The sequence below is a fragment of the Brienomyrus brachyistius genome, chromosome 16 (assembly GCF_023856365.1).
Source record: "Brienomyrus brachyistius isolate T26 chromosome 16, BBRACH_0.4, whole genome shotgun sequence".
NCBI lineage: Eukaryota > Metazoa > Chordata > Actinopteri > Osteoglossiformes > Mormyridae > Brienomyrus > Brienomyrus brachyistius.
The window spans coordinates 923,669-949,362 of NC_064548.1; the positions used below are offsets into that span (position 1 = coordinate 923,669).

Genomic DNA, 25,694 nt, shown 5'->3' on the forward strand with positions numbered 1-25,694 from the left:
TTTATATATGTATACCAGAGAATTTAAAGTGAACTGAACTGCATATGTTCTGACGGACTATTGTAGGGAGGGAGGAATTGTTTATTCTTATTTCATTCTTATTTCATTGTTCCGAACGTGATTCTCATTCTCGTGGAATATTGTTAATAAAAAATTGTTACTGTTTTTCCCTGTCGACTAGTGGTTGTGACCAATTCACTCCGAGAGTTGAACCTAGACCTAATTACTGACCCAGATATTAAAAGCCCACATTACGGCAACGTTAAAGTGTGGGGGTGATATTAACCTTGGTTACATAGAACACTTTGTGGCGAGCCAGCCAGGAGTGTTTTGGGCACAATCAAGCTAGTCATTCCCATTTCAATGTGTTGTAATAGATATTGATACGTAAGTGAATTTATTTTATTGTTTTAATTGATATATTTTTCTTTTTTTTGCAAAATAATTTATCTATACTGGGTAAATTGATTCCTGTTTCAGACATGGATATTCAACGGGTGTATGGTATTAGTACAGAGCAGTCAATTGCTTTGGTTGGCACCTCCCAAACTGCTAAGGAAGATGACATCGCTGCAACTTTACAAAGCTCAGGCAACAGTAGTAGTGCTGATGACGGTGTCGATTCTGATCATAGTGTGACACCCCTGATTCAAAGATCTAAAAAGACACTTGGCTATAGAGAGCCCCTCCCACCCCGGAAGGCTCTTCCACCAGCGAAGACGGGATTAAAACCTGTAGCGAAGGAGAGTGTTGCTCCCATCAGAGCTGAAACGTTAGACGAGGAGGTGATAAACCCGCCAGAAGTGAGGCGTATTATTGTCGAACATGTAATAAAAACTGATGTCCCTACTCAAAATCAATCCAAATGGCTACGCCCCTTCTCTGGTAGATCACCTAAGCCGCCGGGCGAGGTTGATTTTGAAACATGGCTGCTCCATATAGAGTTGATGTTCCAAGACCCCGTCCCTATAGAAGTACAGCGGAGGAAAATACTAGAGAGTTTACTTCCCCCAGCCTCAGATGTTGTGAGGCAGTTAGGCTCCTCTGCTCACCCCAGGGACTACATGAGGCTATTGGAGTCTGCTTATGGTCTCGTGGAGGATGGTGAAGAGATATTTGCCAAATTCCTGAAGAACACAAACCAGGACCCAGGTGAGAAAGGATCTAGTTTTCTGCAGAGGTTGCAAGTATTACTCAATACTGCAGTGAAAAGGAATGGAGTAAGACCATCAGAAGTCAACCGTCACCTGATAAAGCAGTTCAAGCGTGGCTGTTGGGACCATGATCTTGTCCTTCGGCTAGAGCTGAAAACGGACGAGTCTCTTGACTTTGCTGAACTTTTGATGCAGCTGAGGACAGAGGAAGACAAAAGAGCTACTAAACTGGATCGTATGCGCCACCATTTGGGGGTTTCCAAAGCAAAGTCCTCAGTGAATACGCAATCTGTAGCTGATTTCTTGTGCCTCTCTGACCGCAATGCAGGTATACTACAAGCATACATCTCTGAGACCGAGAGCTTAAGGAAACAGGTTGCAGAGCTGAAAATTCAGCTCAATGCCAAGGTATCCAAGAGAGAGAGGAGGCATGAAGCAATAGCCCCTGAAGCCAGCAAGGATACATGCACACCCAGAGCTGAAGCACAGACTGACCAAGTGACTCCCCAGGCTACACCTAGAGCTCAGCCCAAGGCCTGGTTCTGTTTTAGGTGTGGAGAAGATGGCCATATTGCCAGAACATGCGAAAACTCCATCAATAAGGTTGCTGTTGATCGTAAATATAAGGAACTGAAAGCCAAGCAAGGTGAGTGGAAGGCAAGGCAGGTCTCCCCTTTAAACTGGACCAGGCTCCGGTAGAGGGACATACTGGGGCCTATGAAGGGAAGAATAGTCCCAGAGGTGAGTGGAAGAACCGGAAATTCAACTGTCATTCCATCAGGCCTTATAAAGATGAATTCATGAGTGGGTTAGTTGGATCTAAATCATCGGTTAATATTACTGTTGGAGGAGTCCAATGTCAGTGTCTCATTGACACGGGCTCACAAGTGACCACAATTTCCAAGTCATTTCATGACACCCATTTAGCCTCTTATCCAGTTGGCCCCTTGGGTAACCTCCTTGAAATAGAGGGAGCAGCAGGACAGAGAGTGCCCTATCTGGGCTATATTGAAATTGACATTCTTTTTCCCGAAGATTTTACAGGAAAGCCGGAGGTAGTCAGCACGCTGGCTCTCATCGTTCCTGATTCCAGAGCCACCATTCAGTTCCCTGTTCTGATTGGCACTAATGCACTGGATGTTTTGTATGAAGGTTTCGATGAAGGGACAAGTGAGTCGGTCCTTGAGAACTGCACATATGCTGTGTTGATCCAGCACCTGCGTAGCCTGTATAAGAACAAAAGTCGGGGAAATGGCAAGGTGGGTAAGGTCAAACTTCAATGCAAAAGAAGCATAGTTATCCCAGCAGGTCAGAAAATGGTGTTGGATGGATATACGAGGAATGTCAATAGTCTTCCCGGTGTTCCCTTATTGGTTGATCTCTCCACTCATTCATGCTTACCAAATGGGTTGACCTTTTACAGTTATATCATGTCAAGCCCCAGATGGACCTCATTTAAAGTACCCATTTTACTCAAGAATGAAACGACACGTGATGTGACAGTGCCAGCACAGGGTACCTTGGCAGAACTCATAGTTCCGTTCTCTGTTTGTCCACTTACCCCCTTGATGAGTGGAGATCAAGCTGAAAATCGGGCAGCACAGTCCACTAGCGCAACTACATGTTACACAGTACACTCAGCGGCTCTAGGAGACGCCATCACTTTTGATTTCAGTGAATCCCCCCTCTCACCGGAGTGGAAGCAGAGAGTTACAAGAAGGTTGAACTCAATTCCTGAAGTCTTTGCAAAGGATGACCTTGACTATGGCCATACGACTGCAGTCAAGCACAAGATCCGCCTTTCAGATCCAACTCCCTTTAAGCAGAGGGCAAGACCTATCCACCCATCTGATTATGAAGCTGTGCGGCTCCACTTGAAAGAGCTGTATGATGCTAACATCATAAGGGAATCTGAAAGCCCATTTGCTTCACCAGTTGTAGTAGTGAAAAAGAAAAATGGCAAGATTCGACTTTGCATTGATTACAGGAAATTGAACGCTCAGACAATCAGGGATGCCTACGCCTTACCAAACATTGAGGAAACCTTTACAGCTCTGACAGGATCGAGGTGGTTTTCTGTCATGGACTTGAAATCGGGGTTTTATCAGGTAGAGATGGAAGAGGAGGACAAACCCAAAACAGCCTTTGTCACTCCCATGGGATTTTGGGAATTTAATAGGATGCCGCAAGGGGTAACTAATGCTCCAAGCACATTTCAGAGGGTTATGGAAAAATGTATGGGCTCCTCAAATTTCAAGGAAGTTTTAGTTTTCCTAGATGACCTCATTGTGTTCTCTGCTACCCTTGAGGAACATGAGGAGAGGCTCATGCGAGTCCTGAACCGACTAAAAGAGTTTGGTCTCAAGTTGTCACCTGAAAAATGTCATTTCTTTATGAAGTCAGTAAGATACTTGGGACATGTTGTCTCGGAAAATGGTGTAGAAACTGACCCTGACAAGATTTCTGCGCTCACCACTTGGCCCAGGCCCAACAACATCAAGGAGCTGAAGTCCTTCCTTGGGTTTGCAGGGTATTATCGAAGATTTATCAGGGACTTCTCTAAAATTGTGAGGCCTCTTAATGATCTAACTGCTGGTTATATTCCTGCAAGAAGAAAATGCAAAACTAAGTCTTTCCTTAACACTGACCTTAAGTCACCATTTGCTGAGAGGTGGACAGCTGAGTGCGAGCAGGCATTCAGAATTCTCATTGAGAAGCTCACAACTGCTCCAATCCTCGGTTTTGCCAATCCTAAGCTGCCATATATTTTACATACAGATGCCAGTCTTAGTGGCCTTGGGGCGGCTCTGTATCAGCAACAAGATGGGAAGATGAGGGTCATTGCTTATGCCAGTAGGGGGTTATCAAATTGTGAGAGGAGGTACCCTACTCACAAGCTGGAGTTTCTTGCCCTTAAGTGGGCAATTACTGACAAATTATCTGACTATCTTTATGGGGCTGAGTTTGTTGTCATTACTGATAACAACCCCTTGACCTACGTGTTAACATCTGCCAAACTTGATGCTGCAGGCCATCGGTGGCTAGCAGCCCTGTCCAATTTCAATTTCAGCATCCAGTATAGGGCTGGTAAAAGAAATCAAGATGCAGATGGCTTATCTAGGCGCCCGCATGACTTGGATGAGACAGACTACAGTGTTAAAGCTGAAGATGATAGGGTGCTCCAGTTCTTGTCAAAGTTCCTACAGGAGGAGAGTGGGGCCACTTTTCCAAAAGAAGCGATCAATGCTGTTTGCCAGAGATACGAGGTAGACAAGGCTTTCAGTACAGAGGACAAGAATAATCACTCATCCGTTATTGTCGAATCCCTTGCCATGGATGTAAGTGCCATCCCAGCTGAGTTTACCCATGCTGATTTACTTTCAGGGTCCAGTACCCTTCCCAGAATTTCACAGCAGGAGTGGGCTGTTGAACAGAGAGCTGATCCAGCAATCAGCAGGGTCATTGACATTATCACTACAGGAAAACGTCTGTCCTACCGTACTAGACAGAATGAAGAAAGGGAAGTCCAACTCATGCTTCGAGTCCAGGATCAACTTGTAATTGAAAATGCTGTTCTTTACAGGAGGAGGATGAATAGGGGTGAAACAATTTTCCAGCTAGTTCTCCCCAGGAAGTATCGTGAGAGAGCTTTGGAAGGTCTCCATGATCTAGTAGGACACATGGGGTTTGAGAGGACTATAGATCTTGTCCGTGCGCGTTTCTATTGGCCAAAGATGTCCAAGGATGTGGATGAGAAGTTGAGGACTTGTGAAAGATGTGTACGACGTAAGGCTAAGGCTGAGAGAACTGCTCGTCTTGTAAATATTAGGACCAGCAGACCACTTGAGCTGGTCTGCATGGACTACCTGACTTTGGAACCTGATAGTCATGGCACAAAGAACATCCTGGTCATAACCGACCATTTTACTAAATATGCTATCGCAGTTCCCACCTCAGACCAGAAGGCCAAGACGGTAGCTAAGACATTATGGAACAGCTTCTTCATTCACTATGGCATACCCGAACGACTACATAGTGACCAAGGACGAGATTTTGAGTCGGCTGTAATCAAAGACCTGTGTCAGTTGTTGGGAATTAAGAAAACGAGGACTACTCCTTACCACCCACGTGGCAATCCTGTGGAGAGGTTTAACCGAACACTCTTGGAAATGCTTGGGACTCTTGAGGAGGAGAATAAAGTCAGGTGGCGGGACTACGTACAACCTTTGGTTCACGCTTATAATTGCACCAAAAATGATACTACAGGCTTTTCTCCTTATCAATTAATGTTTGGGAGACAGCCAAGCCTTCCTATCGATGTGGCTTTCGGACTCAACCCAGAAAGACAGAGTAGGGTTACTCACACTGATTTTGTGAAGAGGCTCAAGGAAAGTCTACGTGAGAGTTACAAGCTTGCAGTAGAGCATAGTGATAGAACCGCTCAGAAAAACAAGGAGAGGTATGACCTGAAGGTAAGAGAGACTATCCTGGATGAGGGAGACCGTGTCCTTGTCAAAAATGTTGGGGTACGGGGTAAACACAAGATAGCTGATCGTTGGAGTCGAACTGTGTACAGAATAGTTAAACGTATCAATGATTCTCCTGTCTATGTCATCACTCCTGTTAATGCTGATGGCCCTATTAGGACATTGCATCGTGACCTGCTCTTGCCTTGTGGCTTCTTAACTTCATCCACTGAAGCTGAAGTAGCTCAGCCAAAGCAGAAGAGAGAGACAGTGAAACCTGCTCAGAGTTCAACACCTGAGGGGAATGAAGAGCTAGAACATCCACGTGAGAGTGAGGAAGATGATTACTACTGTCCAGGGGACGTGCGGAAGGAGATGACGTTCCCGACAGTTACTGTTGTACATGAAATCCCTCAAACGTACTCCACATCCTCTTCACGTGGACAGTGGACCACACTGAGCCATGGGGACTCCAGATTGAGCCCGGAAGCTGAGGTGTTCCAACCCTCAAGGGACTGGCAATTGGAATGTCGTGAGGGCAAAGTTCCTAACTCCTCTGGAGGGAAGCCTGAAGGAGGTGGCGTTCCATCGGTTGATCAAGAGGATTCACCCGCCAGGATGAGCTCTGGAGTAGAGGATAATGCTGTGACTCAAGTCATACCTGAAGGCGAGATCACAAAAGTTTATGTGCATGGAGACGGAAAGGAGCTGGTGGGAGAAGAAGGACTTAACGACCTACTTAAAGGACATGAGCCTGAAGATACTAGAGGGAGCTTTACTGAAGAGCAGGGAGCAACGACAGTGAGGAGATAAACCAGATGTAGGGTAGAACCCGATCGACTTACTTACCAATCACTAGGAAATCCCTTGACCTTAGTCATGCACTCCATATTGAATGGTCTTGACCAGGCCTTTGCAAAGGTTTTAGACCTACCACAGACATTTCAGTTTTCGCCGCCTTTAGAGGTTGGTCGAGTGACTACTGTGTAAGTGGATAATGAGTACATGCCGGGACGCATGCACATTTAGAGGGGGTGGATGTAACCCACTTAAAGTGAGCAGGACCAAGGGTGTCGTGGTTCTCCAGTCCTATAGATGGCACTGTCTTTAATTCGGTTGAGCTTTTTTATCGCTATCGCCCGGGTTAACTGAGTTGTCTCTCTGATCGCGGGAAAAAAAAAGAAAGGGAGAGATAAGAGAAGCGGCTGCAGGTGAAAAAGCTGATTTATGCATCAGGTGAGAGAAGAGAAAGAAAGAAAGAAAAAAAAGGGTTTATGTTTAAAAGTAAATTTTAATTATTGTCATTGATAAGTGCACCAGAAGCGCTCGTGTTGCATTATCTAGTTGGGTTAACTTTCGAGCGATTCTCCGATTGGATTTCTTTTCTTTTCTTTGTTATATTCTGCGACATGTGATGGCGAGCCACCGATTCTACGTATTAGAGCTGTGAAGTGCCCAGCTACGTTCGAAACCAGTCAGCCTACCTCCCAGTCGGCGGATGCAGTTTTCTCCTGGGCGCAGATAAGATAGATGAGATCTCCTAATATATTTCTTTGTTTTATTTGTAAACTACTTGGTTAGTATTTTTATATATGTATACCAGAGAATTTAAAGTGAACTGAACTGCATATGTTCTGACGGACTATTGTAGGGAGGGAGGAATTGTTTATTCTTATTTCATTCTTATTTCGTTGTTCCGAACGTGATTGTCATTCTCGTGGAATATTGTTAATAAAAAATTGTTACTGTTTTTCCCTGTCGACTAGTGGTTGTGACCAATTCACTCCGAGAGTTGAACCTAGACCTAATTACTGACCCAGATATGAAAAGCCCACATTACGGCAACGTTAAAGTGTGGGGGTGATATTAACCTTGGTTACAAAAAGAACACAGTCGTGCCAGATTCACCTGCGTCGTGGTGAGAAAAAGAAATGGAGGATACACGCATTTCTCTTAGCTGACAATTCTGCAGCAAGTGGACTGGCAAAGTGTACGTCTACATACACAATTTGCTCAAAGAGCGTAGTAGTACTTGAAGAAAAATCCAACCCGCACTGTAAAACCATGCTGCCTTCTGGTGTTGTTTACAAGTATCTGATGGAACGAACTTTTTTGGAGGCATTTATTGGAAAAGTCGACGGAGTTGTCAAGCATCCCGAAGCAGCACTTCCACTAGAAGGTCCCAGAGTTCTTGTGCTTCAAGCACTTCAATTTATAAATACTCCATTGATCTTAACAGTTGTGTGAAATGAGCTGTCATCACTCCGTTTTTGCTTTAGCAATTTTTCCACTCTTTCGGCGGAAAGCCGGTCTCGTGTGTTTGCATGGGTGGTTCAGTGGTAGAATTCTCGCCTGCCACGCGGGAGGCCCGGGTTCAATTCCCGGCCAATGCAAAGCGGCTCTTTTAATAACTGTACACTCAGCGCTGAACTCCAGCTAATTCAGTCTTATCTCAAGACAGGTACTCCACATTTTCGCTCAACCCCTGGCAAGCGGAGCCCTGAGGCTGGCTCATTACAGTTCCCCTAGCTAAAAACTACACAGAGGCATCTCAGCTTCACACTTCTGACCGCCTTCTTGCCCATCCTTGCATCTGTGCACTTTCTCACACATTCCACTGTCTGACATATTGTCTTTGTTGAGCAACAGTCTCGTGTTAGCTTGAGAAGAGCCTCTCACCTGACTCGTGTACCGTACTATGGCTTAAAATCGGACACTTCTCATAGCTTGCTGCTGCTCCAGGTTGACATTCACTGCATGTGGCTCAGGTGGGGAGATGGGCTCCAAAGAAAGAGGCAGAAAACGGCAAGAGTGGAGCTCACGGTTGTGCCGGAATAGCTCAGTTGGGAGAGCGTTAGACTGAAGATCTAAAGATCCCTGGTTCAATCCCGGGTTCTGGCAGCACGTGACGTGAGTCTTGGAGCTCGTCTCCGCCTTGGGCTGCGATGTACCCGCTGGTTCCATGGTGTAATGGTTAGCACTCTGGGCTCTGAATCCAGCGATCCGAGTTCAAATCTCGGTGGGACCTGTCATGGGCTCAGTTTTGCGCCCCAAGGCGCACTCTTGCCCAAAAACGTTTCTTTTGCACTTTTTGCATGTGGTGTAGCCGACCTTTTCTGCCGCTTGGCCGGTTAGCTCAGCTGGTTAGAGCGTGGTGCTAATAACGCGAAGGTCATGGATTCGATCCCCATACGGGCCACGCTTTGTCTTTCTCCCGGTGGTCGGAGTGCTTGGAGATCAGAGGTAAGGAAAATGAAAGTGTCCGACGTGATTATAAGAACACAGTCGTGCCAGATTCACCTGCGTCGTGGTGAGAAAAAGAAATGGAGGATACACGCATTTCTCTTAGCTGACAATTCTGCAGCAAGTGGACTGGCAAAGTGTACGTCTACATACACAATTTGCTCAAAGAGCGTAGTAGTACTTGAAGAAAAATCCAACCCGCACTGTAAAACCATGCTGCCTTCTGGTGTTGTTTACAAGTATCTGATGGAACGAACTTTTTTGGAGGCATTTATTGGAAAAGTCGACGGAGTTGTCAAGCATCCCGAAGCAGCACTTCCACTAGAAGGTCCCAGAGTTCTTGTGCTTCAAGCACTTCAATTTATAAATACTCCGTTGATCTTAACAGTTGTGTGAAATGAGCTGTCATCACTCCGTTTTTGCTTTAGCAATTTTTCCGGTCTTTCGGCGGAAAGCCGGTCTCTTGTGTTTGCATGGGTGGTTCAGTGGTAGAATTCTCGCCTGCCACGCGGGAGGCCCGGGTTCGATTCCCGGCCAATGCAAAGCGGCTCTTTTAATAACTGTACACTCAGCGCTGAACTCCAGCTAATTCAGTCTTATCTCAAGACAGGTACTCCACATTTCCGCTCAACCCCTGGCAAGCGGAGCCCTGAGGCTGGCTCATTACAGTTCCCCTAGCTAAAAACTACACAGAGGCATCTCAGCTTCACACTTCTGACCGCCTTCTTGCCCATCCTTGCATCTGTGCACTTTCTCACACATTCCACTGTCTGACATATTGTCTTTGTTGAGCAACAGTCTCGTGTTAGCTTGAGAAGAGCCTCTCACCTGACTCGTGTACCGTACTATGGCTTAAAATCGGACACTTCTCATAGCTTGCTGCTGCTCCAGGTTGACATTCACTGCATGTGGCTCAGGTGGGGAGATGGGCTCCAAAGAAAGAGGCAGAAAACGGCAAGAGTGGAGCTCACGGTTGTGCCGGAATAGCTCAGTTGGGAGAGCGTTAGACTGAAGATCTAAAGGTCCCTGGTTCAATCACGGGTTCTGGCAGCACGTGACGTGAGTCTTGGAGCTCGTCTCCGCCTTGGGCTGCGATGTACCCGCTGGTTCCATGGTGTAATGGTTAGCACTCTGGGCTCTGAATCCAGCGATCCGAGTTCAAATCTCGGTGGGACCTGTCATGGGCTCAGTTTTGCGCCCCAAGGCCCACTCTTGCCCAAAAACGTTTCTTTTGCACTTTTTGCATGTGGTGTAGCCGACCTTTTCTGCCGCTTGGCCGGTTAGCTCAGCTGGTTAGAGCGTGGTGCTAATAACGCCAAGGTCATGGGTTCGATCCCCATACGGGCCACGCTTTGTCTTTCTCCCGGTGGTCGGAGTGCTTGGAGATCAGAGGTAAGGAAAATGAAAGTGTCCGACGTGATTATAAGAACACAGTCGTGCCAGATTCACCTGCGTCGTGGTGAGAAAAAGAAATGGAGGATACACGCATTTCTCTTAGCTGACAATTCTGCAGCAAGTGGACTGGCAAAGTGTACGTCTACATACACAATTTGCTCAAAGAGCGTAGTAGTACTTGAAGAAAAATCCAACCCGTACTGTAAAACCATGCTGCCTTCTGGTGTTGTTTACAAGTATCTGATGGAACGAACTTTTTTGGAGGCATTTATTGGAAAAGTCGACGGAGTTGTCAAGCATCCCGAAGCAGCACTTCCACTAGAAGGTCCCAGAGTTCTTGTGCTTCAAGCACTTCAATTTATAAATACTCCGTTGATCTTAACAGTTGTGTGAAATGAGCTGTCATCACTCCGTTTTTGCTTTAGCAATTTTTCCGGTCTTTCGGCGGAAAGCCGGTCTCTTGTGTTTGCATGGGTGGTTCAGTGGTAGAATTCTCGCCTGCCACGCGGGAGGCCCGGGTTCGATTCCCGGCCAATGCAAAGCGGCTCTTTTAATAACTGTACACTCAGCGCTGAACTCCAGCTAATTCAGTCTTATCTCAAGACAGGTACTCCACATTTCCGCTCAACCCCTGGCAAGCGGAGCCCTGAGGCTGGCTCATTACAGTTCCCCTAGCTAAAAACTACACAGAGGCATCTCAGCTTCACACTTCTGACCGCCTTCTTGCCCATCCTTGCATCTGTGCACTTTCTCACACATTCCACTGTCTGACATATTGTCTTTGTTGAGCAACAGTCTCGTGTTAGCTTGAGAAGAGCCTCTCACCTGACTCGTGTACCGTACTATGGCTTAAAATCGGACACTTCTCATAGCTTGCTGCTGCTCCAGGTTGACATTCACTGCATGTAGCTCAGGTGGGGAGATGGGCTCCAAAGAAAGAGGCAGAAAACGGCAAGAGTGGAGCTCACGGTTGTGCCGGAATAGCTCAGTTGGGAGAGCGTTAGACTGAAGATCTAAAGGTCCCTGGTTCAATCCCGGGTTCTGGCAGCACGTGACGTGAGTCTTGGAGCTCGTCTCCGCCTTGGGCTGCGATGTACCCGCTGGTTCCATGGTGTAATGGTTAGCACTCTGGGCTCTGAATCCAGCGATCCGAGTTCAAATCTCGGTGGGACCTGTCATGGGCTCAGTTTTGCGCCCCAAGGCGCACTCTTGCCCAAAAACGTTTCTTTTGCACTTTTTGCATGTGGTGTAGCCGACCTTTTCTGCCGCTTGGCCGGTTAGCTCAGCTGGTTAGAGCGTGGTGCTAATAACGCCAAGGTCATGGGTTCGATCCCCATACGGGCCACGCTTTGTCTTTCTCCCGGTGGTCGGAGTGCTTGGAGATCAGAGGTAAGGAAAATGAAAGTGTCCGACGTGATTATAAGAACACAGTCGTGCCAGATTCACCTGCGTCGTGGTGAGAAAAAGAAATGGAGGATACACGCATTTCTCTTAGCTGACAATTCTGCAGCAAGTGGACTGGCAAAGTGTACGTCTACATACACAATTTGCTCAAAGAGCGTAGTAGTACTTGAAGAAAAATCCAACCCGTACTGTAAAACCATGCTGCCTTCTGGTGTTGTTTACAAGTATCTGATGGAACGAACTTTTTTGGAGGCATTTATTGGAAAAGTCGACGGAGTTGTCAAGCATCCCGAAGCAGCACTTCCACTAGAAGGTCCCAGAGTTCTTGTGCTTCAAGCACTTCAATTTATAAATACTCCATTGATCTTAACAGTTGTGTGAAATGAGCTGTCATCACTCCGTTTTTGCTTTAGCAATTTTTCCGGTCTTTCGGCGGAAAGCCGGTCTCGTGTGTTTGCATGGGTGGTTCAGTGGTAGAATTCTCGCCAGCCACGCGGGAGGCCCGGGTTCGATTCCCGGCCAATGCAAAGCGGCTCTTTTAATAACTGTACACTCAGCGCTGAACTCCAGCTAATTCAGTCTTATCTCAAGACAGGTACTCCACATTTTCGCTCAACCCCTGGCAAGCGGAGCCCTGAGGCTGGCTCATTACAGTTCCCCTAGCTAAAAACTACACAGAGGCATCTCAGCTTCACACTTCTGACCGCCTTCTTGCCCATCCTTGCATCTGTGCACTTTCTCACACATTCCACTGTCTGACATATTGTCTTTGTTGAGCAACAGTCTCGTGTTAGCTTGAGAAGAGCCTCTCACCTGACTCGTGTACCGTACTATGGCTTAAAATCGGACACTTCTCATAGCTTGCTGCTGCTCCAGGTTGACATTCACTGCATGTGGCTCAGGTGGGGAGATGGGCTCCAAAGAAAGAGGCAGAAAACGGCAAGAGTGGAGCTCACGGTTGTGCCGGAATAGCTCAGTTGGGAGAGCGTTAGACTGAAGATCTAAAGGTCCCTGGTTCAATCACGGGTTCTGGCAGCACGTGACGTGAGTCTTGGAGCTCGTCTCCGCCTTGGGCTGCGATGTACCCGCTGGTTCCATGGTGTAATGGTTAGCACTCTGGGCTCTGAATCCAGCGATCCGAGTTCAAATCTCGGTGGGACCTGTCATGGGCTCAGTTTTGCGCCCCAAGGCGCACTCTTGCCCAAAAACGTTTCTTTTGCACTTTTTGCATGTGGTGTAGCCGACCTTTTCTGCCGCTTGGCCGGTTAGCTCAGCTGGTTAGAGCGTGGTGCTAATAACGCCAAGGTCATGGGTTCGATCCCCATACGGGCCACGCTTTCTCTTTCTCCCGGTGGTCGGAGTGCTTGGAGATCAGAGGTAGGGAAAATGAAAGTGTCCGACGTGATGATAAGAACACAGTCGTGCCAGATTCACCTGCGTCGTGGTGAGAAAAAGAAATGGAGGATACACGCATTTCTCTTAGCTGACAATTCTGCAGCAAGTGGACTGGCAAAGTGTACGTCTACATACACAATTTGCTCAAAGAGCGTAGTAGTTCTTGAAGAAAAATCCAACCCGCACTGTAAAACCATGCTGCCTTCTGGTGTTGTTTACAAGTTTCTGATGGAACGAGCTTTTTTGGAGGCATTTATTGGAAAAGTCGACGGAGTTGTCAAGCATCCCGAAGCAGCACTTCCACTAGAAGGTCCCAGAGTTCTTGTGCTTCAAGCACTTCAATTTATAAATACTCCGTTGATCTTAACAGTTGTGTGAAATGAGCTGTCATCACTCCGTTTTTGCTTTAGCAATTTTTCCGGTCTTTCGGCGGAAAGCCGGTCTCTTGTGTTTGCATTGGTGGTTCAGTGGTAGAATTCTCGCCTGCCATGCGGTAGGCCCGGGTTCGTTTCCCGGCTAGCGCTCTGAATCCAGCGATCCGAGTTCAAATCTCGGTGGGACCTGTCATGGGCTCAGTTTTGCGCCCCAAGGCGCACTCTTGCCCAAAAACGTTTCTTTTGCACTTTTTGCATGTGGTGTAGCCGACCTTTTCTGCCGCTTGGCCGGTTAGCTCAGCTGGTTAGAGCGTGGTGCTAATAACGCCAAGGTCATGGGTTCGATCCCCATACGGGCCACGCTTTCTCTTTCTCCCGGTGGTCGGAGTGCTTGGAGATCAGAGGTAGGGAAAATGAAAGTGTCCGACGTGATGATAAGAACACAGTCGTGCCAGATTCAACTGCGTCGTGGTGAGAAAAAGAAATGGAGGATACACGCATTTCTCTTAGCTGACAATTCTGCAGCAAGTGGACTGGCAAAGTGTACGTCTACATACACAATTTGCTCAAAGAGCGTAGTAGTTCTTGAAGAAAAATCCAACCCGCACTGTAAAACCATGCTGCCTTCTGGTGTTGTTTACAAGTTTCTGATGGAACGAGCTTTTTTGGAGGCATTTATTGGAAAAGTCGACGGAGTTGTCAAGCATCCCGAAGCAGCACTTCCACTAGAAGGTCCCAGAGTTCTTGTGCTTCAAGCACTTCAATTTATAAATACTCCGTTGATCTTAACAGTTGTGTGAAATGAGCTGTCATCACTCCGTTTTTGCTTTAGCAATTTTTCCGGTCTTTCGGCGGAAAGCCGGTCTCGTGTGTTTGCATTGGTGGTTCAGTGGTAGAATTCTCGCCTGCCATGCAGTAGGTCCGGGTTCGTTTCCCGGCCAATGCAAAGCGGCTCTTTTAATAACTGTACACTCAGCGCTGAACTCCAGCTAATTCAGTCTTATCTCAAGACAGGTACTACACATTTCCGCTCAACCCCTGGCAAGCGGAGCCCTGAGGCTGGCTCATTACAGTTCCCCTAGCTAAAAACTACACAGAGGCATCTCAGCTTCACACTTCTGACCGCCTTCTTGCCCATCCTTGCATCTGTGCACTTTCTCACACATTCCACTGTCTGACATATTGTCTTTGTTGAGCAACAGTCTCGTGTTAGCTTGAGAAGAGCCTCTCACCTGACTCGTGTACCGTACTATGGCTTAAAATCGGACACTTCTCATAGCTTGCTGCTGCTCCAGGTTGACATTCACTGCATGTGGCTCAGGTGGGGAGATGGGCTCCAAAGAAAGAGGCAGAAAACGGCAAGAGTGGAGCTCACGGTTGTGCCGGAATAGCTCAGTTGGGAGAGCGTTAGACTGAAGAGCTAAAGGTCCCTGGTTCAATCCCGGGTTCTGGCAGCACGTGACGTGAGTCTTGGAGCTCGTCTCCGCCTTGGGCTGCGATGTACCCGCTGGTTCCATGGTGTAATGGTTAGCACTCTGGGCTCTGAATCCAGCGATCCGAGTTCAAATCTCGGTGGGACCTGTCATGGGCGCAGTTTTGCGCCCCAAGGCGCACTCTTGCCCAAAAACGTTTCTTTTGCACTTTTTGCATGTGGTGTAGCCGACCTTTTCTGCCGCTTGGCCGGTTAGCTCAGCTGGTTAGAGCGTGGTGCTAATAACGCCAAGGTCATGGGTTCGATCCCCATACGGGCCACGCTTTCTCTTTCTCCCGGTGGTCGGAGTGCTTGGAGATCAGAGGTAGGGAAAATGAAAGTGTCCGACGTGATGATAAGAACACAGTCGTGCCAGATTCACCTGCGTCGTGGTGAGAAAAAGAAATGGAGGATACACGCATTTCTCTTAGCTGACAATTCTGCAGCAAGTGGACTGGCAAAGTGTACGTCTACATACACAATTTGCTCAAAGAGCGTAGTAGTTTTTGAAGAAAAATCCAACCCGCACTGTAAAACCATGCTGCCTTCTGGTGTTGTTTACAAGTTTCTGATGGAACGAGCTTTTTTGGAGGCATTTATTGGAAAAGTCGACGGAGTTGTCAAGCATCCCGAAGCAGCACTTCCACTAGAAGGTCCCAGAGTTCTTGTGCTTCAAGCACTTCAATTTATAAATACTCCGTTGATCTTAACAGTTGTGTGAAATGAGCTGTCATCACTCCGTTTTTGCTTTAGCAATTATTCCGGTCTTTCGGCGGAAAGCCGGTCTCGTGTGTTTGCATGGGTGGTTCAGTGTTAGAACTCTCGCCTGCCACGCGGGAGGCCCGGGTTCGATTCCCGGCCAATGCAAAGCCGCTCTTTTAATAACTGTACACTCAGCGCTGAACTCCAGCTAATTCAGTCTTATCTCAAGACAGGTACTCCACATTTCCGCTCAACCCCTGGCAAGCGGAGCCCTGAGGCTGGCTCATTACAGTTCCCCTAGCTAAAAACTACACAGAGGCATCTCAGCTTCACACTTCTGACCGCCTTCTTGCCCATCCTTGCATCTGTGCACTTTCTCACACATTCCACTGTCTGACATATTGTCTTTGTTGAGCAACAGTCTCGTGTTAGCTTGAGAAGAGCCTCTCATCTGACTCATGTACCGTACTATGGCTTAAAATCGGACACTTCTCATAGCTTGCTGCTGCTCCAGGTTGACATTCACTGCATGTGGCTCAGGTGGGGAGATGGGCTCCAAAGAAAGAGGCAGAAAACGGCAAGAGTGGCGCTCACGGTTGTGCCGGAATAGCTTAGTTGGGAGAACGTTAGACTGAAGATCTAAAGGTCCCTGGTTCAATCCCGGGTTCTGGCAGCACGTGACGTGAGTCTTGGAGCTCGTCTCCGCCTTGGGCTGCGATGTACCCGCTGGTTCCATGGTGTAATGGTTAGCACTCTGGGCTCTGAATCCAGCGATCCGAGTTCAAATCTCGGTGGGACCTGTCATGGGCTCAGTTTTGCGCCCCAAGGCGCACTCTTGCCCAAAAACGTTTCTTTTCCACTTTTTGCATGTGGTGTAGCCGACCTTTTCTGCCGCTTGGCCGGTTAGCTCAGCTGGTCAGAGCGTGGTGCTAATAACGCCAAGGTCATGGGTTCGATCCCCATACGGGCCACGCTTTCTCTTTCTCCCGGTGGTCGGAGTGCTTGGAGATCAGAGGTAGGGAAAATGAAAGTGTCCGACGTGATGATAAGAACACAGTCGTGCCAGATTCACCTGCGTCGTGGTGAGAAAAAGAAATGGAGGATACACGCATTTCTCTTAGCTGACAATTCTGCAGCAAGTGGACTGGCAAAGTGTACGTCTACATACACAATTTGCTCAAAGAGCGTAGTAGTTCTTGAAGAAAAATCCAACCCGCACTGTAAAACCATGCTGCCTTCTGGTGTTGTTTACAAGTTTCTGATGGAACGAGCTTTTTTGGAGGCATTTATTGGAAAAGTCGACGGAGTTGTCAAGCATCCCGAAGCAGCACTTCCACTAGAAGGTCCCAGAGTTCTTGTGCTTCAAGCACTTCAATTTATAAATACTCCGTTGATCTTAACAGTTGTGTGAAATGAGCTGTCATCACTCCGTTTTTGCTTTAGCAATTTTTCCGGTCTTTCGGCGGAAAGCCGGTCTCGTGTGTTTGCATGGGTGGTTCAGTGGTAGAATTCTCGCCTGCCACGCGGGAGGCCCGGGTTCGATTCCCGGCCAATGCAAAGCCGCTCTTTTAATAACTGTACACTCAGCGCTGAACTCCAGCTAATTCAGTCTTATCTCAAGACAGGTACTCCACATTTCCGCTCAACCCCTGGCAAGCGGAGCCCTGAGGCTGGCTCATTACAGTTCCCCTAGCTAAAAACTACACAGAGGCATCTCAGCTTCACACTTCTGACCGCCTTCTTGCCCATCCTTGCATCTGTGCACTTTCTCACACATTCCACTGTCTGACATATTGTCTTTGTTGAGCAACAGTCTCGTGTTAGCTTGAGAAGAGCCTCTCATCTGACTCATGTACCGTACTATGGCTTAAAATCGGACACTTCTCATAGCTTGCTGCTGCTCCAGGTTGACATTCACTGCATGTGGCTCAGGTGGGGAGATGGGCTCCAAAGAAAGAGGCAGAAAACGGCAAGAGTGGCGCTCACGGTTGTGCCGGAATAGCTTAGTTGGGAGAACGTTAGACTGAAGATCTAAAGGTCCCTGGTTCAATCCCGGGTTCTGGCAGCACGTGACGTGAGTCTTGGAGCTCGTCTCCGCCTTGGGCTGCGATGTACCCGCTGGTTCCATGGTGTAATGGTTAGCACTCTGGGCTCTGAATCCAGCGATCCGAGTTCAAATCTCGGTGGGACCTGTCATGGGCTCAGTTTTGCGCCCCAAGGCGCACTCTTGCCCAAAAACGTTTCTTTTCCACTTTTTGCATGTGGTGTAGCCGACCTTTTCTGCCGCTTGGCCGGTTAGCTCAGCTGGTCAGAGCGTGGTGCTAATAACGCCAAGGTCATGGGTTCGATCCCCATACGGGCCACGCTTTCTCTTTCTCCCGGTGGTCGGAGTGCTTGGAGATCAGAGGTAGGGAAAATGAAAGTGTCCGACGTGATGATAAGAACACAGTCGTGCCAGATTCACCTGCGTCGTGGTGAGAAAAAGAAATGGAGGATACACGCATTTCTCTTAGCTGACAATTCTGCAGCAAGTGGACTGGCAAAGTGTACGTCTACATACACAATTTGCTCAAAGAGCGTAGTAGTTCTTGAAGAAAAATCCAACCCGCACTGTAAAACCATGCTGCCTTCTGGTGTTGTTTACAAGTTTCTGATGGAACGAGCTTTTTTGGAGGCATTTATTGGAAAAGTCGACGGAGTTGTCAAGCATCCCGAAGCAGCACTTCCACTAGAAGGTCCCAGAGTTCTTGTGCTTCAAGCACTTCAATTTATAAATACTCCGTTGATCTTAACAGTTGTGTGAAATGAGCTGTCATCACTCCGTTTTTGCTTTAGCAATTTTTCCGGTCTTTCGGCGGAAAGCCGGTCTCGTGTGTTTGCATGGGTGGTTCAGTGGTAGAATTCTCGCCTGCCACGCGGGAGGCCCGGGTTCGATTCCCGGCCAATGCAAAGCCGCTCTTTTAATAACTGTACACTCAGCGCTGAACTCCAGCTAATTCAGTCTTATCTCAAGACAGGTACTCCACATTTCCGCTCAACCCCTGGCAAGCGGAGCCCTGAGGCTGGCTCATTACAGTTCCCCTAGCTAAAAACTACACAGAGGCATCTCAGCTTCACACTTCTGACCGCCTTCTTGCCCATCCTTGCATCTGTGCACTTTCTCACACATTCCACTGTCTGACATATTGTCTTTGTTGAGCAACAGTCTCGTGTTAGCTTGAGAAGAGCCTCTCATCTGACTCATGTACCGTACTATGGCTTAAAATCGGACACTTCTCATAGCTTGCTGCTGCTCCAGGTTGACATTCACTGCATGTGGCTCAGGTGGGGAGATGGGCTCCAAAGAAAGAGGCAGAAAACGGCAAGAGTGGCGCTCACGGTTGTGCCGGAATAGCTTAGTTGGGAGAACGTTAGACTGAAGATCTAAAGGTCCCTGGTTCAATCCCGGGTTCTGGCAGCACGTGACGTGAGTCTTGGAGCTCGTCTCCGCCTTGGGCTGCGATGTACCCGCTGGTTCCATGGTGTAATGGTTAGCACTCTGGGCTCTGAATCCAGCGATCCGAGTTCAAATCTCGGTGGGACCTGTCATGGGCTCAGTTTTGCGCCCCAAGGCGCACTCTTGCCCAAAAACGTTTCTTTTCCACTTTTTGCATGTGGTGTAGCCGACCTTTTCTGCCGCTTGGCCGGTTAGCTCAGCTGGTCAGAGCGTGGTGCTAATAACGCCAAGGTCATGGGTTCGATCCCCATACGGGCCACGCTTTCTCTTTCTCCCGGTGGTCGGAGTGCTTGGAGATCAGAGGTAGGGAAAATGAAAGTGTCCGACGTGATGATAAGAACACAGTCGTGCCAGATTCACCTGCGTCGTGGTGAGAAAAAGAAATGGAGGATACACGCATTTCTCTTAGCTGACAATTCTGCAGCAAGTGGACTGGCAAAGTGTACGTCTACATACACAATTTGCTCAAAGAGCGTAGTAGTTCTTGAAGAAAAATCCAACCCGCACTGTAAAACCATGCTGCCTTCTGGTGTTGTTTACAAGTTTCTGATGGAACGAGCTTTTTTGGAGGCATTTATTGGAAAAGTCGACGGAGTTGTCAAGCATCCCGAAGCAGCACTTCCACTAGAAGGTCCCAGAGTTCTTGTGCTTCAAGCACTTCAATTTATAAATACTCCGTTGATCTTAACATTTGTGTGAAATGAGCTGTCATCACTCCGTTTTTGCTTTAGCAATTTTTCCGGTCTTTCGGCGGAAAGCCGGTCTCATGTGTTTGCATGGGTGGTTCAGTGGTAGAATTCTCGCCTGCCACGCGGGAGGCCCGGGTTCGATTCCCGGCCAATGCAAAGCGGCTCTTTTAATAACTGTACACTCAGCGCTGAACTCCAGCTAATTCAGTCTTATCTCAAGACAGGTACTCCACATTTCCGCTCAACCCCTGGCAAGCGGAGCCCTGAGGCTGGCTCATTACAGTTCCCCTAGCTAAAAACTACACAGAGGCATCTCAGCTTCACACTTCTGACCGCCTTCTTGCCCATCCTTGCATCTGTGCACTTTCTCACACATTCCACTGTCTGACATATTGTCTTTGTTGAGCAACAGTCTCGTGTTAGCTTGAGAAGAGCCTCTCACCTGACTCGTGTACCGTACTATGGCTTAAAATCGGACACTTCTCATAGCTTGCTGCTGCTCCAGGTTGACATTCACTGCATGTGGCTCAGGTGGGGAGATGGGCTCCAAAGAAAGAGGCAGAAAACGGCAAGAGTGGAGCTCACGGTTGTGCCGGAATAGCTCAGTTGGGAGAGCGTTAGACTGAAGATCTAAAGGTCCCTGGTTCAATCCCGGGTTCTGGCAGCACGTGACGTGAGTCTTGGAGCTCGTCTCCGCCTTGGGCTGCGATGTACCCGCTGGTTCCATGGTGTAATGGTTAGCACTCTGGGCTCTGAATCCAGCGATCCGAGTTCAAATCTCGGTGGGACCTGTCATGTGCTCAATTTTGCGCCCCAAGGCGCACTCTTGCCCAAAAACATTTCTTTTGCACTTTTTGCATGTGGTGTAGCCGACCTTTTCTGCCGCTTGGCCGGTTAGCTCAGCTGGTTAGAGCGTGGTGCTAATAACGCCAAGGTCATGGGTTCGATCCCCATACGGGCCACGCTTTCTCTTTCTCCCGGTGGTCGGAGTGCTTGGAGATCAGAGGTAAGGAAAATGAAAGTGTCCGACGTGATTATAAGAACACAGTCGTGCCAGATTCACCTGCGTCGTGGTGAGAAAAAGAAATGGAGGATACACGCATTTCTCTTAGCTGACAATTCTGCAGCAAGTGGACTGGCAAAGTGTACGTCTACATACACAATTTGCTCAAAGAGCGTAGTAGTTCTTGAAGAAAAATCCAACCCGCACTGTAAAACCATGCTGCCTTCTGGTGTTGTTTACAAGTTTCTGATGGAACGAGCTTTTTTGGAGGCATTTATTGGAAAAGTCGACGGAGTTGTCAAGCATCCCGAAGCAGCACTTCCACTAGAAGGTCCCAGAGTTCTTGTGCTTCAAGCACTTCAATTTATAAATACTCCGTTGATCTTAACAGTTGTGTGAAATGAGCTGTCATCGCTCCGTTTTTGCTTTAGCAATTTTTCCGGTCTTTCGGCGGAAAGCCGGTCTCGTGTGTTTGCATGGGTGGTTCAGTGGTAGAATTCTCGCCTGCCACGCGGGAGGCCCGGGTTCGATTCCCGGCCAATGCAAAGCGGCTCTTTTAATAACTGTACACTCAGCGCTGAACTCCAGCTAATTCAGTCTTATCTCAAGACAGGTACGCCACATTTCCGCTCAACCCCTGGCAAGCGGAGCCCTGAGGCTGGCTCATTACAGTTCCCCTAGCTAAAAACTACACAGAGGCATCTCAGCTTCACACTTCTGACCGCCTTCTTGCCCATCCTTGCATCTGTGCACTTTCTCACACATTCCACTGTCTGACATATTGTCTTTGTTGAGCAACAGTCTCGTGTTAGCTTGAGAAGAGCCTCTCACCTGACTCGTGTACTGTACTATGGCTTAAAATCGGACACTTCTCATAGCTTGCTGCTACTCCAGGTTGACATTCACTGCATGTGGCTCAGGTGGGGAGATGGGCTCCAAAGAAAGAGGCAGAAAACGGCAAGAGTGGAGCTCACGGTTGTGCCGGAATAGCTCAGTTGGGAGAGCGTTAGACTGAAGATCTAAAAGTCCCTGGCTCAATCCCGGGTTCTGGCAGCACGTGACGTGAGTCTTGGAGCTCGTCTCCGCCTTGGGCTGCGATGTACCCGCTGGTTCCATGGTGTAATGGTTAGCACTCTGGGCTCTGAATCCAGCGATCCGAGTTCAAATCTCGGTGGGACCTGTCATGGGCTCAGTTTTGCGCCCCAAGGCGCACTCTTGCCCAAAAACGTTTCTTTTGCACTTTTTGCATGTGGTGTAGCCGACCTTTTCTGCCGCTTGGCTGGTTAGCTCAGCTGGTTAGAGCGTGGTGCTAATAATGCCAAGGTCATGGGTTCGATCCCCATACGGGCCACGCTTTCTCTTTCTCCCGGTGGTCGGAGTGCTTGGAGATCAGAGGTAAGGAAAATGAAAGTGTCCGACGTGATTATAAGAACACAGTCGTGCCAGATTCACCTGCGTCGTGGTGAGAAAAAGAAATGGAGGATACACGCATTTCTCTTAGCTGACAATTCTGCAGCAAGTGGACTGGCAAAGTGTACGTCTACATACACAATTTGCTCAAAGAGCGTAGTAGTTCTTGAAGAAAAATCCAACCCGCACTGTAAAACCATGCTGCCTTCTGGTGTTGTTTACAAGTTTCTGATGGAACGAGCTTTTTTGGAGGCATTTATTGGAAAAGTCGACGGAGTTGTCAAGCATCCCGAAGCAGCACTTCCACTAGAAGGTCCCAGAGTTCTTGTGCTTCAAGCACTTCAATTTATAAATACTCCGTTGATCTTAACAGTTGTGTGAAATGAGCTGTCATCGCTCCGTTTTTGCTTTATCAATTTTTCCGGTCTTTCGGCGGAAAGCCGGTCTCGTGTGTTTGCATGGGTGGTTCAGTGGTAGAATTCTCGCCTGCCACGCGGGAGGCCCGGGTTCGATTCCCGGCCAATGCAAAGCGGCTCTTTTAATAACTGTACACTCAGCGCTGAACTCCAGCTAATTCAGTCTTATCTCAAGACAGGTACGCCACATTTCCGCTCAACCCCTGGCAAGCGGAGCCCTGAGGCTGGCTCATTACAGTTCCCCTAGCTAAAAACTACACAGAGGCATCTCAGCTTCACACTTCTGACCGCCTTCTTGCCCATCCTTGCATCTGTGCACTTTCTCACACATTCCACTGTCTGACATATTGTCTTTGTTGAGCAACAGTCTCGTGTTAGCTTGAGAAGAGCCTCTCACCTGACTCGTGTACTGTACTATGGCTTAAAATCGGACACTTCTCATAGCTTGCTGCTACTCCAGGTTGACATTCACTGCATGTGGCTCAGGTGGGGAGATGGGCTCCAAAGAAAGAGGCAGAAAACGGCAAGAGTGGAGCTCACGGTTGTGCCGGAATAGCTCAGTTGGGAGAGCGTTAGACTGAAGATCTAAAAGTCCCTGGTTCAATCCCGGGTTCTGGCAGCACGTGACGTGAGTCTTGGAGCTCGTCTCCGCCTTGGGCTGCGATGTACCCGCTGGTTCCATGGTGTAATGGTTAGCACTCTGGGCTCTGAATCCAGCGATCCGAGTTCAAATCTCGGTGGGACCTGTCATGGGCTCAGTTTTGCGCCCCAAGGCGCACTCTTGCCCAAAAACGTTTCTTTTGCACTTTTTGCATGTGGTGTAGCCGACCTTTTCTGCCGCTTGGCTGGTTAGCTCAGCTGGTTAGAGCGTGGTGCTAATAATGCCAAGGTCATGGGTTCGATCCCCATACGGGCCACGCTTTCTCTTTCTCCCGGTGGTCGGAGTGCTTGGAGATCAGAGGTAAGGAAAATGAAAGTGTCCGACGTGATTATAAGAACACAGTTGTGCCAGATTCACCTGCGTCGTGGTGAGAAAAAGAAATGGAGGATACACGCATTTCTCTTAGCTGACAATTCTGCAGCAAGTGCACTGGCAAAGTGTACGTCTACATACACAATTTGCTCAAAGAGCGTAGTAGTTCTTGAAGAAAAATCCAACCCGCACTGTAAAACCATGCTGCCTTCTGGTGTTGTTTACAAGTATCTGATGGAACGAGCTTTTTTGGAGGCATTTATTGGAAAAGTCGACGGAGTTGTCAAGCATCCCGAAGCAGCACTTCCACTAGAAGGTCCCAGAGTTCTTGTGCTTCAAGCACTTCAATTTATAAATACTCCGTTGATCTTAACAGTTGTGTGAAATGAGCTGTCATCGCTCCGTTTTTGCTTTAGCAATTTTTCCGGTCTTTCGGCGGAAAGCCGGTCTCGTGTGTTTGCATGGGTGGTTCAGTGGTAGAATTCTCGCCTGCCACGCGGGAGGCCCGGGTTCGATTCCCGGCCAATGCAAAGCGGCTCTTTTAATAACTGTACACTCAGCGCTGAACTCCAGCTAATTCAGTCTTATCTCAAGACAGGTACTCCACATTTCCGCTCAACCCCTGGCAAGCGGAGCCCTGAGGCTGGCTCATTACAGTTCCCCTAGCTAAAAACTACACAGAGGCATCTCAGCTTCACACTTCTGACCGCCTTCTTGCCCATCCTTGCATCTGTGCACTTTCTCACACATTCCACTGTCTGACATATTGTCTTTGTTGAGCAACAGTCTCGTGTTAGCTTGAGAAGAGCCTCTCACCTGACTCGTGTACCGTACTATGGCTTAAAATCGGACACTTCTCATAGCTTGCTGCTGCTCCAGGTTGACATTCACTGCATGTGGCTCAGGTGGGGAGATGGGCTCCAAAGAAAGAGGCAGAACACGGAAAGAGTGGAGCTCACGGTTGTCCCGGAATAGCTCAGTTGGGAGAGCGTTAGACTGAAGATCTAAAGGTCCCTGGTTCAATCCCGGGTTCTGGCAGCACGTGACGTGAGTCTTGGAGCTCGTCTCCGCCTTGGGCTGCGATGTACCCACTGGTTCCATGGTGTAATGGTTAGCACTCTGGGCTCTGAATCCAGCGATCCGAGTTCAAATCTCGGTGGGACCTGTCATGGGCTCAGTTTTGCGCCCCAAGGCGCACTCTTGCCCAAAAACGTTTCTTTTGCACTATTTTCATGTGGTGTAGCCGACCTTTTCTGCCGCTTGGCCGGTTAGCTCAGCTGCTTAGAGCGTGGTGCTAATAACGCCAAGGTCATGGGATCGATCCCCATACGGGCCACGCTTTCTCTTTCTCCCGGTGGTCGGAGTGCTTGGAGATCAGAGGTAAGGAAAATGAAAGTGTCCGACGTGATTATAAGAACACAGTCGTGCCAGATTCACCTGCGTCGTGGTGAGAAAAAGAAATGGAGGATACACGCATTTCTCTTAGCTGACAATTCTGCAGCAAGTGGACTGGCAAAGTGTACGTCTACATACACAATTTGCTCAAAGAGCGTAGTAGTTCTTGAAGAAAAATCCAACCCGCACTGTAAAACCATGCTGCCTTCTGGTGTTGTTTACAAGTTTCTGATGGAACGAGCTTTTTTGGAGGCATTTATTGGAAAAGTCGACGGAGTTGTCAAGCATCCCGAAGCAGCACTTCCACTAGAAGGTCCCAGAGTTCTTGTGCTTCAAGCACTTCAATTTATAAATACTCCGTTGATCTTAACAGTTGTGTGAAATGAGCTGTCATCGCTCCGTTTTTGCTTTAGCAATTTTTCCGGTCTTTCGGCGGAAAGCCGGTCTCGTGTGTTTGCATGGGTGGTTCAGTGGTAGAATTCTCGCCTGCCACGCGGGAGGCCCGGGTTCGATTCCCGGCCAATGCAAAGCCGCTCTTTTAATAACTGTACACTCAGCGCTGAACTCCAGCTAATTCAGTCTTATCTCAAGACAGGTACTCCACATTTCCGCTCAACCCCTGGCAAGCGGAGCCCTGAGGCTGGCTCATTACAGTTCCCCTAGCTAAAAACTACACAGAGGCATCTCAGCTTCACACTTCTGACCGCC

The 25,694-nt window shown here is 48.3% G+C and overlaps 23 non-coding genes across 23 annotated transcripts; all 23 read left to right on the forward strand.

The window, feature by feature from the left end:
* Window positions 1-8,576: 8,576 nt before the first annotated feature.
* trnaq-cug (transfer RNA glutamine (anticodon CUG)) lies at window positions 8,577-8,648 on the forward strand. The gene has a single exon. It is a non-coding gene; the product is annotated as a tRNA-Gln (tRNA).
* A 1,320-nt stretch (window positions 8,649-9,968) lies between these two features.
* trnaq-cug (transfer RNA glutamine (anticodon CUG)) lies at window positions 9,969-10,040 on the forward strand. The gene has a single exon. It is a non-coding gene; the product is annotated as a tRNA-Gln (tRNA).
* Window positions 10,041-10,137: 97 nt separating this feature from the next.
* trnai-aau (transfer RNA isoleucine (anticodon AAU)) lies at window positions 10,138-10,211 on the forward strand. The gene has a single exon. It is a non-coding gene; the product is annotated as a tRNA-Ile (tRNA).
* Window positions 10,212-11,232: 1,021 nt separating this feature from the next.
* On the forward strand, window positions 11,233-11,305 carry trnaf-gaa (transfer RNA phenylalanine (anticodon GAA)). Its single transcript has one exon. It is a non-coding gene; the product is annotated as a tRNA-Phe (tRNA).
* A 55-nt stretch (window positions 11,306-11,360) lies between these two features.
* On the forward strand, window positions 11,361-11,432 carry trnaq-cug (transfer RNA glutamine (anticodon CUG)). The gene has a single exon. It is a non-coding gene; the product is annotated as a tRNA-Gln (tRNA).
* A 97-nt stretch (window positions 11,433-11,529) lies between these two features.
* On the forward strand, window positions 11,530-11,603 carry trnai-aau (transfer RNA isoleucine (anticodon AAU)). Its single transcript has one exon. It is a non-coding gene; the product is annotated as a tRNA-Ile (tRNA).
* A 1,149-nt stretch (window positions 11,604-12,752) lies between these two features.
* On the forward strand, window positions 12,753-12,824 carry trnaq-cug (transfer RNA glutamine (anticodon CUG)). The gene has a single exon. It is a non-coding gene; the product is annotated as a tRNA-Gln (tRNA).
* Window positions 12,825-12,921: 97 nt separating this feature from the next.
* Window positions 12,922-12,995, forward strand: trnai-aau (transfer RNA isoleucine (anticodon AAU)). The gene has a single exon. It is a non-coding gene; the product is annotated as a tRNA-Ile (tRNA).
* Window positions 12,996-13,717: 722 nt separating this feature from the next.
* On the forward strand, window positions 13,718-13,791 carry trnai-aau (transfer RNA isoleucine (anticodon AAU)). The gene has a single exon. It is a non-coding gene; the product is annotated as a tRNA-Ile (tRNA).
* Window positions 13,792-14,940: 1,149 nt separating this feature from the next.
* On the forward strand, window positions 14,941-15,012 carry trnaq-cug (transfer RNA glutamine (anticodon CUG)). Its single transcript has one exon. It is a non-coding gene; the product is annotated as a tRNA-Gln (tRNA).
* Window positions 15,013-15,109: 97 nt separating this feature from the next.
* Window positions 15,110-15,183, forward strand: trnai-aau (transfer RNA isoleucine (anticodon AAU)). Its single transcript has one exon. It is a non-coding gene; the product is annotated as a tRNA-Ile (tRNA).
* Window positions 15,184-16,332: 1,149 nt separating this feature from the next.
* trnaq-cug (transfer RNA glutamine (anticodon CUG)) lies at window positions 16,333-16,404 on the forward strand. Its single transcript has one exon. It is a non-coding gene; the product is annotated as a tRNA-Gln (tRNA).
* A 97-nt stretch (window positions 16,405-16,501) lies between these two features.
* Window positions 16,502-16,575, forward strand: trnai-aau (transfer RNA isoleucine (anticodon AAU)). The gene has a single exon. It is a non-coding gene; the product is annotated as a tRNA-Ile (tRNA).
* Window positions 16,576-17,724: 1,149 nt separating this feature from the next.
* Window positions 17,725-17,796, forward strand: trnaq-cug (transfer RNA glutamine (anticodon CUG)). Its single transcript has one exon. It is a non-coding gene; the product is annotated as a tRNA-Gln (tRNA).
* A 97-nt stretch (window positions 17,797-17,893) lies between these two features.
* Window positions 17,894-17,967, forward strand: trnai-aau (transfer RNA isoleucine (anticodon AAU)). The gene has a single exon. It is a non-coding gene; the product is annotated as a tRNA-Ile (tRNA).
* A 1,149-nt stretch (window positions 17,968-19,116) lies between these two features.
* trnaq-cug (transfer RNA glutamine (anticodon CUG)) lies at window positions 19,117-19,188 on the forward strand. Its single transcript has one exon. It is a non-coding gene; the product is annotated as a tRNA-Gln (tRNA).
* A 97-nt stretch (window positions 19,189-19,285) lies between these two features.
* On the forward strand, window positions 19,286-19,359 carry trnai-aau (transfer RNA isoleucine (anticodon AAU)). The gene has a single exon. It is a non-coding gene; the product is annotated as a tRNA-Ile (tRNA).
* A 1,021-nt stretch (window positions 19,360-20,380) lies between these two features.
* On the forward strand, window positions 20,381-20,453 carry trnaf-gaa (transfer RNA phenylalanine (anticodon GAA)). Its single transcript has one exon. It is a non-coding gene; the product is annotated as a tRNA-Phe (tRNA).
* Window positions 20,454-20,508: 55 nt separating this feature from the next.
* On the forward strand, window positions 20,509-20,580 carry trnaq-cug (transfer RNA glutamine (anticodon CUG)). The gene has a single exon. It is a non-coding gene; the product is annotated as a tRNA-Gln (tRNA).
* Window positions 20,581-20,677: 97 nt separating this feature from the next.
* trnai-aau (transfer RNA isoleucine (anticodon AAU)) lies at window positions 20,678-20,751 on the forward strand. The gene has a single exon. It is a non-coding gene; the product is annotated as a tRNA-Ile (tRNA).
* A 1,149-nt stretch (window positions 20,752-21,900) lies between these two features.
* Window positions 21,901-21,972, forward strand: trnaq-cug (transfer RNA glutamine (anticodon CUG)). Its single transcript has one exon. It is a non-coding gene; the product is annotated as a tRNA-Gln (tRNA).
* A 1,320-nt stretch (window positions 21,973-23,292) lies between these two features.
* trnaq-cug (transfer RNA glutamine (anticodon CUG)) lies at window positions 23,293-23,364 on the forward strand. The gene has a single exon. It is a non-coding gene; the product is annotated as a tRNA-Gln (tRNA).
* Window positions 23,365-24,684: 1,320 nt separating this feature from the next.
* Window positions 24,685-24,756, forward strand: trnaq-cug (transfer RNA glutamine (anticodon CUG)). The gene has a single exon. It is a non-coding gene; the product is annotated as a tRNA-Gln (tRNA).
* The last annotated feature ends 938 nt before the right edge of the window (window positions 24,757-25,694 follow it).